Below are 15,890 nucleotides of genomic sequence, written 5' to 3'. Positions count from 1 at the left end.
TCTGCTGTCCATCAAGATGAGAACTCTAATTTGAAAAGGAGCAACAGCACTTAAAAATGTGCAACTCTTAAGAAAAATGCTTTCAGTAGACTACTGTATCATGCTGGAAGGAGTTCCCTCTCAGTGACATCGCAAGTAAGCATAGAGATGTATGCCTGATGCTTATAGCTGGAGCCAGACTAATGTCACTACAAATTGCTTCCTCAAGCAGTGCCTGAGCTCTGCTGGAAGATGGCTCTGTGGCTCTTTCCCTCAGCCCACTTCACAAAGGAGCTCCCTTCAAGAGCAAAAAATTGCCTTCTCTTTCCATTGTGAAATCAAATAATTCTCCCACACTTACATGTATGTGAATGCAAGATCAGTTAAACAGTTCTGGAGTCTGAAAACACATACACATAGCTGTCAAAAATGTCATTGCAATTGTGCATGAGATTATCCTTCTCTTCTCAGATGTTTTCCCCAAATTGCCACAGGCTGAGGACTCAGTCGTGGTATCTTTTTCCTTACAGAAACTTCAGAGTCAACGTTGCAAAGAGGTGTCTAGGGCAATGCACATATCTGAAGAGGTCACTCGAGACATCCTGCCTTATAATTCTGTGAGTGAATAGGGAAGAGCTTTTCATTTCCTTTATTCAAAATGGAGTTTGTATTAATCCAGAAAAGACTGGACATCTAAGATACCTCCTTTGACATTCAAATCTCCATAGAAATACAGATGTTTCTCTTCGCTATGTATTTCCAGTATCGTACTGATTTTCTGTTTAATTTTTGATTACCCCAAGTAAGCCACATCAGTGCAGAAAAAAACATAATGGTAGAAAGAAGGATACAATAGTAAACCTTTTTCCCACTCATGTGCATGTGTTTTTTCACTCACACTCACACAGAGAAGGAAGGACCAGTCTTTTTTTGCCCATCTCTTTTACTAGCTAATGTAGAAAGTTATTGAATGCATTGACTCCAGTCTGTCTTGAAGCTTTTGATAAATGCTACTCCATTACGTAGTTAAAGGTTGCTGTCACTTACTGTTGAGTATCAATTCCATTTTTTTTCCGACATTTTCATTTTGCTTGTGTTTTTTTGTTACTTTTCTAGTCACCTTAGAGTTACTCAAGACAATGAATTTCCTAGCAGGACAGTTTGTAGTAGCAGAATAATTTACTTAGGTATTGGGAATGTTTCTTGAAAGTAAAGAAGCCTGTAAATGTGAGAATTTAGATCAGAAAACTGAATCTTAAGAGTTACACCTGTCTAGTCAGGGGACAAAAAAATATCTGAAGTTTGCAATCAGACTCTAACCCAGCTCTTATCTTTTACTATGGAATACTTTGCAACAACCTATCTAAGACCAATAACTCTTTGCAGAAAGTACTTAGCTGGAAAATGTGAATTGCAAGTAAATTAGAGAAAATCACTATCTGCTGGTGTGCAATTTGCTAGAATAAAAAAAGAGATGAAATATATTGAATATGTTACTTGTTATGAATTATTTGCCCATTACAAATTGATGCCCTGTTCTTCTCATGGATCTGAGCCATATAGTATTTCTCATTTTCTCGTTCTGTGCAGTTTATTAATATTCATTTTTTTTGCAGTTTCTCCTTACTTGCAAATCTTTCTTTTGCAAATGAAACAACATCTGCACCAGCTATAAATATTTATCACTTGAAAACAGTCATGACATAAAGACATCTGAAGAGTGAGATTGGAGGACAATTGGTGACTGTGGGTCACTGATGCTGCAAAATCTAGAAATGCTAAATCTGAAGTATCAATTTACAAGAACCTGTATTGTAAGGCATACAATAGCTCACCAAAACAGTAAAGTTTCTCAGACCTACCACTCACCTGAAAAAATAAATTCCTGTTTATGATTAGGAACACATTTTTAAATTAACCTTTCCTCTGGTTCATAAGCAATATGATGGGCTACTGTGGCATGTAAAGATAACTATATCCTTCTTTACAATTCATCTTTTCTCTGTAGGGGAAAAATACTTTTGCATGGGCTAGTGAGCAAATATGCTTAGAAACAAATCAATGCTGTAAGTTTCTTCTGGTCAAAGAAACCCTGTAAAGTGGGACAGTGACCCTCACCCAAATATGCCCTTCAGCATTTCAGGATTAAGGTTAAGCTTTTCAAAAGTCCTTTTAAAATGAGAGCATATCATAGCTAATTTGACCAGCCAATGAAAAATTTCCTTGCAGCTTGAAACTGAAAGATGCTTTTTGCTCACTGCAAAGAATGACAAACATACACCTGAAAAAATAAAATGAGAGAGGTTAGCACTACCCCGATTTTTCTAATCACATGGCCTTCCCTTGCAGAGCCATTGCATCAGAGTTATGGCTAGGTAGGTTGTTTCCAGAATCTCCTGATCAGCCTGGATCCTTTGTAGTAAGAACTTACAATGCTCTGCCCAGGTCTAGGCTCCTTCACTTAGTGAATTTAGCCACCTTTTATAAAATGGATTTAATCCCTGTTCAGAAGATCAGTACAAAGTCTATGTGTTGCTGGTCCGGAGCTCAGAGTGAATCTAATTGTGTGTATGAAAGTGGAGTTTTCCAGAAAGTCAGGATCAAGCTTAGAAGTGCAGGTACGGACAGAGCTCTTGGGACCACAGTGTGAGAAAGATCAGGGATACAGACTGGCAATTCAGATACAGCAGTGGGTAAAGTCTGCAGGTCTGAAAGCTCCTAGAGGGTGCTGAGGTACCTGGAGTACTGCATCCAGCTGTGGGGCCCCCAGTCTAAGAAGGACATAGACCTGCTCAAACAGGTCTAGAGGAGGCCCACAGAGATGGTCAGGGGGCTGGAGCACCTCCCTTATGAGGACAGGCTGAGAGAGTTGGGTTGTTCAGCCTGGAGAAGAGAAGGCTCCAGGGAGCCCTTATAGCAGCCTTCCAGTACTTAAAGGGGGCCCACAGGAAAGATGGGGAGGGACTCTTTATCAGGGAGTCTAGTGATAGGATGAGGGATAATAGTTTTAAACTGGAAGAGCGTAAATTCGGATTAGATATAAGGAAGAAATTCTTTACTGCGAGGATGGTGAGACACTGGAACAGGTTGCCCAGAGCAGTTGTGGCTGCCCCCTCCCTTGCAGTGTTCAAGGCCAGGTTGGATGGGGCTTTGAGCAACATGGTCTAGTGGAAGGTGTCCCTGCCCATGGCAGGGGGTTGGAACTAGATGATATTTAAGGTCCCTTCCAACCCAACCCATTCTGTGATTCTATGAAATTCCATGGCAGTTACATGCTAAGATTAAGCCATTATTATGCTAGTAGAAAATCCTTCATCTTTTTTACTCTTTCTAGTTTTCTGTGTGTGGGTATTAATGGAAAGCAGATGTTGGAATCAGTCTGCAAAACAGAGATGTTTGATGTTGCACTGGCCATGTGGAGACTCATTTCATTGCTGTTGGCCCCTGACTGCTTAGTCACTCTGTTTCTGTAAGGTCACTGTACAGCCTCACTGCATTCAGGGAGAATGATAAAAGTACAAAATGCCCGTTTCATCTGTTGTATACCTAGCATATTCTAGAAATTTTGGAAAATCCTTTGCAAGATAGAACCTGAGCCATCAGCTGACTCCACTAGGACATGACTCCTTAACTTTTTGATGTATGCACAGATAAAAGTCCTTCCATGAGCAATTGTTTCCGGGGATAAGGGTGTATGAGTGAATCATTTCTCACAGTAATGACAAAATGCAGTCCCTAGTGAGCTAGCTAACCCTTACACGCTCACTATATAAAATACCTTTTTTTTTTTCAGCTAAAACTTAATGTGGAATTTGGGGTACATGGAATGTAATTCTTCTGACTGAAATTTGCTCAGGAATTCTTGCAAGTGAGCAGTGAAATTTGCAGTTGTGACATCTGTCAGGATGTCAGCTGTACAAGATGGCATCTCTCTAACAGGTAGTAGTTTTATTAATGGGCACATTTATTACTGGTTTATTAGCGATTCAGAAGGTAAAAATGCTGCTAAATTAACAGCTTTTATAACTTCTTGCTACAGCCTGCACTTTCCTTAGAAACTCCCCAATCAAATGTATTGACCCAATTCTCTCTACATGTAACTTCTCCAGACATGGGGAGATAGCTCTGAGAGAGCTATTGGTTGTGATTTGACCTGTATTTGTCAGTGCAGTGTCTCAGTTCACCAGGGTTAGAAAGGAAATTAATGAATACAAATTTTTCATGAAGAAGTCTGCCTATCCTACTCCTTCTTTGAAGATACATATATTACAAAGAAATGTGATGATAGGTGTCAGAATCTCTTATCTGTGGTCAAGCCACAGTCTTCCAATTACTGTGTTGATGGCTTTTAAAACTACTAGCTGAAAACATGCACCTCTTTTGGAGGGAAATGCAACAAAAATGAGGGGTTTTTTTGTTTGGCTTCTGTAGAGAAATATGAACCAAAATTTATATTTTCTTAGACAATGTGAAATTTTAAGGCAATGAAACTCTTGGAAGTAATGTTGAATCTCTACCAAAAGTAAACTTGGACTAGCTTGTTCTTTGGTGATTTTATCAGCTTCTGCTGAACACTCATCCACTAAACAGACACCTAGCCTTTATGCTTGTGTTGAGCTTTTAATAAAAAATACATAATACAGGGACTTTTGCATTTGAAAGTGAACTCTGAGGTTGTTAACTTCAATGTCATCAGCTGCATTTATGGCCACTGTATCCAGCTACTCTGGGACTTTGTGTAAGGGCATCTTCAAAATTACAGCTTTGGCTTGGTGATAGTTCATCATGTTTAGTTCTCTTCTCTCTCAAGCCAACCATCAGTGCAGCAAAGATTTGGATTGAAATCAATTTCAACAGAATGTTGGGTGCAAATCAGTTGAGTGTGGAATAATTTAGAAGTCCACTCTGCAGTCTCAGGCACCATCTCTAGTAAGAGAAACTCTTTCTCCCCTTCTCCTTCAAGTAGTAATATGATCTGGAAAAGTACTTTTCTCCACCCCCATCCTCACCCACCTGTATTGCACAGAACTAAATGAGGCTTTTGGAGATTAAAGTGCTTGGGATTGGAAATCTGGAATAAATTCAGAAATATCGCACAATTATCAAATTAATGGAGTTCACACCTTGTGATCTGAGGAATATGATGCTCTCAGCCAAATTACCGAATGAATACAGAATTACTGACTACTGGAACATCTCAGTTAGCATTTGTAGTCAAACTTTTACTTACCTGTCTATCTCAAAATTGTTTCTCCTTTTTGCCGATCCTCACCATACTGGATGGTTGATGATTGACTGTAATGATAAATAACCTGTATCATAAATCAGGAAATTGGTCCTATGAATAACAGGTAACAAAATTAATTTGTGTTGTTCTACAGTCTCTTTTCCCTTGTCTTTTTATTTGCTTCTCTGTTGTAGACCTAAGTCAGATCATTTGATTGTTGCTTAAAGATACAAGAGTAGCTCTTCTCTGGGATTGTACAGAGAAATGAATTGACTTGAAAAATGGATCTTAACTTTCTTACTTGCAGTGGTAGAAGTGACAGGTGAGCCACCACTGTCCACATCACTCTGTTCTACCAGATGGATTTTAAATTGTAACTGTAATTTCTGTTTTAGTCTTTTTCTAGAACAAATTAATATGATGATAAAACAAAAATTTCAAGAAAAGATCTTCTGGCAAAACAAAAGCATTTAAAATGTCTGGAGCCACTTGAACTTCTCTATCTTATATAGGGAATGAAGCAGCATACAGGAAATGTGCTGAATCATTCGCTGTCCCTTAATATACCACTATATAAAAGGTCTTTGCCCAGACTCAGTGGTGTCTTCATTTTACAGGCAAGCAATTAGCTGAAAGGAAAACTGTAAAGCATGTCTTTCCCATTCCACCTTTGTACATTACTATATATTCAGGCTGATAGAAAGAACCTGACTCAGAATAATTCATTAGCATTTTAAGGGTTATATAGTGTATTCATACTGTTAAGAATTGAGCAAATCAATGCAAGGAGAAATCCTAAACAGTATAATCTCTTTTTATACAGTGATTTGCTAGAAAGTTCTAGTACATGGTTTTTAAGACCCTGACTCTAACAAACCCTGACATGTTACACCACTGTAAACACAAGTTAAATTTTGCTTCAATAAACCCATAAAAATAACAACCACATCCTACTGATTTGCCATTAGCAATATTGTCCTTTCCTTAGTATGGTGTCTTTTCACCTTTCTGCCTTCATGTTACCTCCTCAATATCTGTGTCAGCTCCTGAGTTTTGCTCAGATGCAGGGAAAAGGGAAGTGGAGCAGTACATGGAAGAACACCGTTGACTGTTGTTCCCTCTAGCTTCAACAGCTACGCTCATATGAGTAAATGATACACACCTAATAAATTGCAAATTGTTTGTGGTGGTAAATGAGGGAAGCTGCAATTCAGCTAAGATGGGATCCACATTCCTGAATGAATTTTTGGGGTGGTGATGTGAAGGGTACCAGGGAGTCTTATTGCAAACCACAACAGTAAGAGGATCTTTGCTATTTGTTTTATTGGGAATAGGTTCGAAATGACACCAAGTAGCTGTGATTTTAATAATTTATTAATTACTCTGGATGGCTAACTGAAGACATCATAAAGCAGAAACTGCTGAGCTGCTTTTCTCTCAGAAAGGAACACCCAAATTCACAGCTGATTATTCAAATCTTAACCTAGGTCTTGCTGTAACAGTTTATGAGATTAGTCTATATGTACACGTTTGTACTACTTTGAGACATTTGGGTTGTAGGCTATTCATAACTATCCTGCCTTTTTTTCTAAAATCCACACTACCACTAAAAGAAAACAATCTAAACTCAAACTGGAATTGTTTGCACTAATGATTTAGAGAAGTTAATTAACCTCTATAGCTTTCAAACATAAAATGGAATAAACCTCTCGCAATCTGGAGAAATGCATAAACTTCTGTGCATTTTCCTTTTATCTTTTAGGCTCTTTAATAGCTGATTAAGAATTAAGCATTAACTTGAACAAGTTCACCTTAATCATTCATAAGGAAATAGAAAATGAAAGAGCTCTCATTCCCAGAATAAAGTGGGGGGAGGGAGCACTCCGACAAGTGAACTTCATTTTAGTTTTGACACTTAAAAAACTGCAAGTTTAGCATATCACTTAGCAGAGGTTAATGCTAACTGTCATTGGAATGAGCTGATGAAGTAATGATTAATATAGTCAGTGTTTGCAGATGAAATTCCCTAGTAAAATACAAATAAACCAAAGGACTTCTTAGGATGGTCACATCTTAATTTCTTAGTTGGAAAAAAACCAGGGTAAGTTGGGAGCAGGGTACTTGCTATTTTTCAGTATTGTCCGAGCCTCCCCTCTTTTTTTTTTTTTTTTTTTTTAAATTACAAGTCAAAAAAATTAGTGCAATAAAATTTATCTCGATCTGCTTCATATTTTTTAAGAAAAACAGTATGTTTTTCATTGATATACAAAGGAGATTCCTCCCCTTAGTTAATTTATATGGTAGATGGGTTTATAACTGCTAAGTTAGCATCATGTTTTACAACAATTATTTAAAAAATCTCACAAAAGTGGGCAGTAAATTTAAGTGCTTTCTAACAGCTGTCTCCAAAGGCCATCACCCCATATCAGATATTCAATAAATCCTCTGTTGCGATAGTGAGTGCTTACATCATGCCAAAGACTATTTTAACTGTTCAATTTGGATATTAAATGCCAGGTGAATATTGATTTTTTTTTTTTCATTATAGCTTTTAGCCTTCTTGTTACTGAAGTTATTTAATTTACTAGCCAAACCTAGATTACTAATACTCACAAACTGTCTAAGCCTGGTGGTTCTGGTCCCATCTCAGCAAAAATAGTCAAAGGAACTGCTCAGTTACATAAAGTAGAGCATCTATATCAGTACTTGTAGACTCAAACTATTACGCAGTTACTCTGCATAATTTTATGATTCTTATGAGTAAAATATAAGGAGAAATTAAAGTCTTGCCAAGTCAGAGGACACTGCAGCTAAAAATTTCCAGTAGCCCCTGATGCTCAGTGAAAGCTTCATGGTGCAATACTATGAGATCCAACATACTTCTTCCAATCCTAGACTGCAAGAAGAGGGTCCCTGAATCCTGAAAGCAGAGTGAGCAAGGGCTACAGTCAGGTATTCCAGGTAATCTCATACTTTATCAACCCTGAGCTTTCTGCCTAGGAGGTAGGACACAGGCATAATTTAGGCGGGTTTCTACATTTACTAAACTTGTAAAGAAACATCAGACTAATACTGGGCTTGTATTCAGAGGTTGTTATCATAGTTGGAACTAGTGGGTCCAGAATATTATATCTCTGTGAGAAGAAATTTTCTCTTCTTTCTTTCTTGCACTTCCCAAAGTTAAGAACAACTGCATGTCTTCTCTTGGGGGCATATTTGTCACAATTAGGTAAGAGATATACACTACAGCATATGCCTTTTCTTCCTCATTTTGGCTTCCTTCTCTACTGTAAAGTAATAGGTCTGACTGCCTAGTGTGCTAAAAGAGTCATATTTCAGCAACACCCCAGGCTGTATGTCTGAGCAGCAGGTTTTTCCTCTGTTGTTCTATTGAAATTAAGTGCAATGGCTTGCTTTGTTCAGAATATTTTCTGTCTGGTTTTGCCTGTCTTTGTTTTCATCACTCCATGCTCGAACTTCTGGACCACAAAGCCTAAAGAAGGGCACTACCACCTCAGTGAGATTCTGCCAACCACAGCAGGAACCACAGCATAGCAACTAGTTGTGCTTTCTTAATCAAAACCAGTGTTACTCAAGGATGCCTTTAAACTGACGTTCTCTTTCTTTCCCTTTGGCAGAAAAAGTTTCCCCTCACCTGGAAATACTCAGTCACCACGGAAATAGTGCTTGCATGCCCTAGCCATCAGGAGCACTGAGACATAAAGGGACTGCTTCCATATACAGAATGAGGCTCCCAGATGCCAGATGTAGTTACGGGCAACTCCAGCAATGCTAGAGATGAACTTGTCCCATTGAGTTATTCTCTTATAAACTTTCATTCAAGGATAGAAAACACAAGAAGGGACATACTAAATACTGTATTTCTATAAAAGGCCTGATCCAAAGACCAGTGGAGTCAGTGGGAATCTTTCCAGTAATTCCTGTATGCTTTGAAGCAGACTATAAATGCTTTCAGCCAGGAATGTGGCTCGGAACCGGATCCTACAGATGATCCAAGGTCACTGAGACAACTTGCTTCAGTGAAAAATAATGTGAGGGGCTAGAACGCTTTGATGTCCTTGTCATTAACATTTACGCTGCAGAGAAAAATCTTTTGCCTGATGAAGGACACGAGAAAGATATGACCCTGGAGAATAAGGATTGAGAGAACAGAATTCAACCAGTTTTGTTTTCCTGCCATGGGTTGCTGTATTGTTCTGGCTGTGCAAGATCCAGACCTTGGTGTGCAGCAGTCACTGAGAACCTTTCCCTGTCCATTCTCCTTAGTTAGTTATGAGGGTTTTTATAGTCTTAGAACTTACTTATCAGTCCTGAGTGTGTACTTGGGCTATACTCTGTAATACAATTTACTCTCTCAGTTACTGTATTTCTATCTGAGGAACACAGCAATGAATGAACATGAAACTGTCTATTAGGTGGGATCAAAAGCACTGTGCATCATCAGGAAATAAGGTAAGAATGAAATGAAAACATTTCTTAGGGGCAGATAAAATGGCTTACAGAGATTTCACACACTAATCCAGTCAACCAGCACTGTGACTACTGGTACATTTACGGTGTAGTTTGATAGGTTAACGTAGCAAGAACATTGACATATGTTTATATTATTATTTAGGTTACTTAAACTGCTGTACCTCAGGAATAATTCTTAATCCATCAGATTTTGAATATAACATAATAAAGCATAACTTAAGTTCTGCTAGGAAAATGCCTTCCCTGATACCTATAAAATCTCACACATTAATGTTCCCATATATTTCTAAGGCAAATATAAGCAAAATAATCCATTAGTATTCAAAGAGGGAAATGTAATTAGAAATAAAAATGTAAGATAACCACATCCACCTTCCCAAAAAGAGATTTACATTAAAGAATAAGATGAAAGTGTTTGCTCTTAAAGCTTTTTTTACTGGGTAATTTCGAACAGAACAGACCTCTTTTTCTTCTTGTTTCACATAGCTGTCCCAAACCAAGTAAGGGCTATATTTATCATCAGTTCTGAATTTCTGAACTTGTGCTGTCGTTCAGCAGCTCTTCTTGAATAAAATACATCATCATTTACTCTATTAGAAAATAAATGTATGGATGTATTATGGAATTTGCATTCCATTACCTTGGTTTGCATGCCATAAAACATTTATTACACCCTTGGGCTACAGTCTTAATAATGACTGGGTGAAATGCACTAATGTGGTCTTGGCCTTGCTATAGAACAAAAGATTAATGCTCTTTGATGTCACCCAGCTAATAGTTGTGCTCGCCAATTTGTCCCTTCAAAAGACATTACAGTCACACAGACAATCCCTGTAAGACTAAAGTGAGCAAAAAAATGCTGAAACCAAACCACAAGCTGAAGCCCAGTTAACCAAATAAGCATTACATTAGATTTTAATCTCTAAAAATAAAGGTATGCAAGTTCCCTTCAGCAAAGGAAGAAAGATCTTCCATGTTTTATTTCATCCTCTCCTTTTTTGATTATACCCTGCTGACAACAAGTTTAAAAAAAGCCATCAATATTTTCTTATATTTTATGGCAGATACAAAATAACATTTTAGTTAAGCTCCTGGAAGGCATATATCAATACCATCTACAATCCCAAGCCTCTCAGGCCCTTCTCATGTAATAAATTTCACTTGCCTCTCATAAAACTATTGAATTTTTTATCTACCTGCTCCTCTTTTAGAGAGAGGATGAAGTTGTCCCTTTAACCTTAAAAGACAACTTTGAGATTTTTAAACCTTTTTTACAAAATGCATAGCTAATGTTTGTGCAGTTTATAAAAAAAAATATTGCAATTAAACCACTCTGTCATACCAGCAAAAGTTGCAATCTTGTCAGACTTCGTGAATTGAGCAGTGGATCAATATTTGGATGACAGACATCAGGGGAAAAACTGTAAGGAGGAGCCTTGTGGTGCAGGAGGCAGACATCTCCCTGAGCCTGTGTCCCAGTAGTAGGGAGGGTGTCTGTGCTGCTGGATGTGCCAACTTTCTAATGATCCTAAATTGAGAAAGAGGGCCCGGTTCACCATATGATGTAAATCAGCATTGCTATTTTGAAAGAACTGGAGTGACAGTGACTTACACCAGCCAAGTATTTTGACAAGGCTATTATTTGTTACACTGTGCTGTATTCCAGTTTGGAGATGCTCATCTGAATTTTCCAAATAGTTTCAACAGAGGATTTTCCTGCTGCTGCAATGTCATATTTTGACCAAAATGGTTTTGCAGTGTCCTTTCCAATTGAAAACCAGCTGCTGGTGTTTCCAGCTAGAGGTGGCTGTGCTTCTGGGATGAAGGAAGCTGTCTGTAATTATGTAATGTAAAGCACTAGATATATAATCAGCATCTACTAGATTAAAATCCTTTCAAAGCTCTAGTGTATTGACTGACAGGCTATCCAAAAGCATGCTTATATAGCATTAAAAAAATTTATAAAGCTTTCAAAAACACTAAAGTAGCGGTCATAAAGTAATCCTTTGCAAGCAGTTGTGATTAACATAGCAGACGAGCCAAAGTGAACATCTTTTTTTCTTCTTCTTTTTTCTTTCATATTGCAAGAGAAAGCACAGTCTGTTGTAAAAGTTCCAGTGCACAGGGAATATGGCAACACAGAGAAGAAACCAAGACTCTATAATATCTTTTGATAAACAGATTATAAAAATGAGTGAGAAACTGATGTTTGTTGAATGGCAGATGGAAAATGTCTTTTTGTAACTAAATATAGCCCTGCAAATAGTAGCAAATACAGTGTGCCTAACACTGGTCCTGCAAACGAGATGACAAGGAAATAATCCTGATTATGTTATTTTTTCCAAGACTTATTTTGAAGTAAACATTTTTAACATTTCTCTATCTACATGGCAGGCCTTATATTGCTGTTCATGTGTATCATATATATCAGATATATGATGTATGAAAGCTCAAACATTAACAGTAGGGATGGGTATCATTAGATTCATTTAGATCAGCAGGTTTAAAGGGAAGTATTTACAAACCTCCAAAAGCCTATGTAGAACTTCAATCATTATGTGTGCATAAGCATAAAGACGTTTCTGTTCTAAACATGTATGTTTTGCATTACAAAGGTAGTATCTTCACTTCAAACCCCAAAGCCTGAAGTAAAATGTAAAGGACCAGCCATACAGATCTGGGGACCTAACATGGGGAATAATACGACGTTTAATTAAACAGCTGGGAAGTTAACTATCTAAATGCCAGGGCTTTCTAGTTGGCTGTGTAGAATCACCTTTCTTTCTCCTTTTCAAAATGCCAGATTACCTGTAATGATCACAAGACAATTGGACTGCAGCCTTAAAAACCCTCTACCAACAGTGCTGCATGGAGCTGTGCAGTACCATAAGACATTTATTTCAAAACCAATTTCAAGTGAATTGCAAGTGCCACTTCCTCTGCCTGGTTGGATTTGTGATTTATGTCTCTCATCTAAGTCCTAGTTAAACCTGCCTCTCCTCAACTTGAGTTCTGGTGAACTCATGTCTGGTGTCTTTGTGTTTGGAAGCTGCTGAACTGTCTCTGTCTGCCTGCCAGATAACTGTTACAGGGAAGAATGAAGATATTCCACTTCCAGGTATAAAGTAGACTGATCTCTTCATATTTCTCCTCTCATACGAGCAGCACATCTCTCTTGGCAACTGTATTTATGCTGGCTTCTGCCTGTGTTTCTGTTTTCCCTTTGGCTGACTGGCAGGTCAGAAATTCTGCTGTTTTGCAGTTAGACTAGCAATACCTAATTGTAGAGCCCAAAACAGAGAGGCCACGCCTGTTCTGCTCCTCTCCACAAACACTTCCCAGCATGGCAGCTAGATGTGGTGGCAGTTTGTGTGAGTTTGCCATATCACACTGTGATGCTACAGCTCAGAATCACAAAACATCTCCCCCACAAGAAGTTGATCGTTGCTTTTATCCCAGAGCTTGGTGCGTAACACGCTGACGACCTTGATTCCCCTCTCTCCTTATACAGATACTTTCCACAAACAATGAAATATCTTTGCAAGACCAAGTTCAACCACTAATTGACTACTACTAAACCAGCTTAAGTCTTGAATCAAAAAGTGCCACGACAGAATACAGAAGGTTTATTGGGAGCTCCTACCTCCTTTGTACTTCTGTATACTTCTCTAGAGGTGTTCTCTCTAGGTTCTCTAAATAAACTACTTCTCAGGAGACAGAGCGTCTAAAATGCTCTTCTCTCCTCCCCCAACAAACCAAAACTGTATGTTATGGTTAGTCCTTACTAGGATCCTATGTTATTTCCATCAGACTCTGACTACTCAGTAAGAAAGACATGTGTTTACCTCTTAAAATTTTACATTCACTGTATGGAGCCAACTCTGTTCCAAAACTATCACTGAATTATCTTTTTCACCATTCTCATTTGTTTTCTTATTTTATACACACAGAGTGCTGGCATAGCCAAAAAAAAAAAAAAAGGTAGAATTGTCCAAGGTGTCCATGTTGAGACATCTACAGTTTGGATTTCCCTCAGTATTTGGCTTTTTACAAAAATGATCTAAAATTCAAAGTGAAGCTCCAGTCAATACCAAGTACAGTTTGAACTGGACAGTGTTTCATGTTGATCACTTGAAACTTAAGGAATAACATAGCTGGTGACTCTCTCTTAAAGTTTTAAAGTGGCTTGTTCAACATCATATAAAAATTCTTTGGCAGAAGAATGATAAGCTCCAGTTCTTAACAGTGGCATTCAGTAGTTTCAGCCATAACTGCTTTTTTCATGTGTTTTAACTAGTGGAAGAGATGAGGTAAGAATCCTACCACACACTGGGTTCATTGACTGCACTGTCCTGGGCACAGAATCCAACCTGTGCTCTGACTACAGCAGTTAGTTTTATGGAATAAATGGCATGTTTCATGGTGTACGTGGCAAAGGAACCAAAATAAGGCTGTGTGGCTAGTTTGGTTCTCATTACCTAAATCTTGATTGACAGACTTAGAACTACTAAAAGATGACTTTATTTTTCGACATTTAAAAGAAGCAATACTTACAGCATAACTGTTAGTTTATCTTCAAGGAATTTTAGATTACTAGATCAATGCACAGAATTCTAGCATTTAAATTATCAAGTGGTTGCCAAAGAAGGGCTGTTATCCTCTCTCTATATTAGCTTTTAGAAAGGAGTTTCACAGACAGCTGCTGACAAGGGAGGAGATGAGACCCAATATTAGGCTTGATTTCCAGGATGTGAACTGCAGGAATAAGCTCCTCCTGCCCCTCTGAAACTAGCCTTTTGGCTATACCTTTATACCCTTGCTCCTCCCACAATTCAATCTCCTCCATCTTGCACCTGCCACTCTGAGCCCACAGCAACTGCAGAAAAAACATTGCTTAATGTTTGCAGTTCAGTCAGAAGCATGCATCAGCGCTGTGCAGCCTCTGTGGCTCTTGGCTGGCAAAAAAGGCATGAGAGGGATGTGGGGTGTAGGTTACATGTTGCACAGTGAGCAGAAATCAAACTGAGTGGCTGTTCCTGAATCATACACTTCATGATGAAGTGTGTGTCCCAAAGGTGAAAAACACTATGTCCCCTGTAATTGTAGGGTCTAATGATGTGCAAAGATGGCATAGTAAAGCTTTCAAAATTAAATTCTTACTTATGTCTCAAATATAAAGCCTACTGCTATTTCTTAGTCAGCTTTGAAGTGCCCGGTCTTAAAATCCACTCTCTCCCACTTTCCCACCCATGTGGTGCCACCAAACTGTAGGATTTAAAATTTCTTCCTTCAGCCTGACTAACTGCAATTACTTTGGTAAGTAAGGGTTTAAAAAAACTTATATTTCATGAAAAACCATTTTACTTCACTTACATACTGCCATTATTAGTATCTGAAGTGTCATACATTCATTGCGCTGTTGACGAGTTAGTTCTCTTTTCTGCCATGTATTATAATGCCTTTCAGGTCACCAACATAAATCAGTTATTCAAATATAAAAAAACACATTCCTATTAGAGAATTCATTGTATCCTAGAATGGGGACTTGCTTTTCATGAGAAAACATCTGTCCAACATTCATTCATAGCTTGAAAACAGGAAATTCTAACAGAAGGATGGCTTGCTAAACTTTCTGCTTAGGCTATCTCAGGGAGAGTACTACAGCTTTTATGGCATAGCTCAATCTAAAAATAGTAACCTATTATCTATTCATAGCCAGTAATGATCATCTGTGAGCACTAACCTTGCTTTTCAGTACAAGTGCTGACTTGGCCACAACCCAGTATGTTAATAGTAGCATCGCTGTTTAAACTGGGGGAGAAAAAATCTGTTCATGGAGTGCCTGCATTTGACATGGCCTTTGGTTTAGTAGCCATTGAGTTCAAGGAGCTCCTGCATGTTGAAAAAGTTGGAAGGGGGTAAATAAAACCACTTGCTATATGGCTGTCTTCTATTAATGGGTTCCTTGATACTGGAATCACTGCTGCCAGGGCACTGTGCATCTTGCTTGCAGACGTGTAGTTAGCTCACTTTTCCATGTGGTAGGTAACTTTCAGTGCACTTTGCAGATCATAATATTACAATTTAACAGGCAGATTCTGAGAAAGTGGGAGTGTTTTTTAGGGGAGACATATATATGAAAGTTGTTGGGTGTTTCTTTTTTTATTGTGTATGGAATTTGGAGATACCT

At 38.2% G+C, this 15,890-nt stretch overlaps 1 long non-coding RNA gene across 3 annotated transcripts in view; it reads right to left on the bottom strand.

Moving 5' to 3' along the window:
- LOC141925853 (uncharacterized) overlaps positions 1–15,890 on the bottom strand; it is a 156,788-nt gene that overhangs the window by 101,001 nt on the left and 39,897 nt on the right. For all 3 annotated transcript variants that reach the window (XR_012623963.1, XR_012623965.1, XR_012623964.1), the window contains exon 3: positions 5,210–5,274. This is a non-coding gene — a long non-coding RNA (uncharacterized LOC141925853). The remainder of the gene's footprint in view (positions 1–5,209; positions 5,275–15,890) is intronic.

The sequence above is a fragment of the Strix aluco genome, chromosome 7 (genome assembly GCF_031877795.1).
Source record: "Strix aluco isolate bStrAlu1 chromosome 7, bStrAlu1.hap1, whole genome shotgun sequence".
Lineage (NCBI taxonomy): Eukaryota > Metazoa > Chordata > Aves > Strigiformes > Strigidae > Strix > Strix aluco.
The sequence above is the reverse complement of the archived record's forward strand: the minus strand, read 5'-3'. Positions and strand labels throughout refer to the sequence as shown.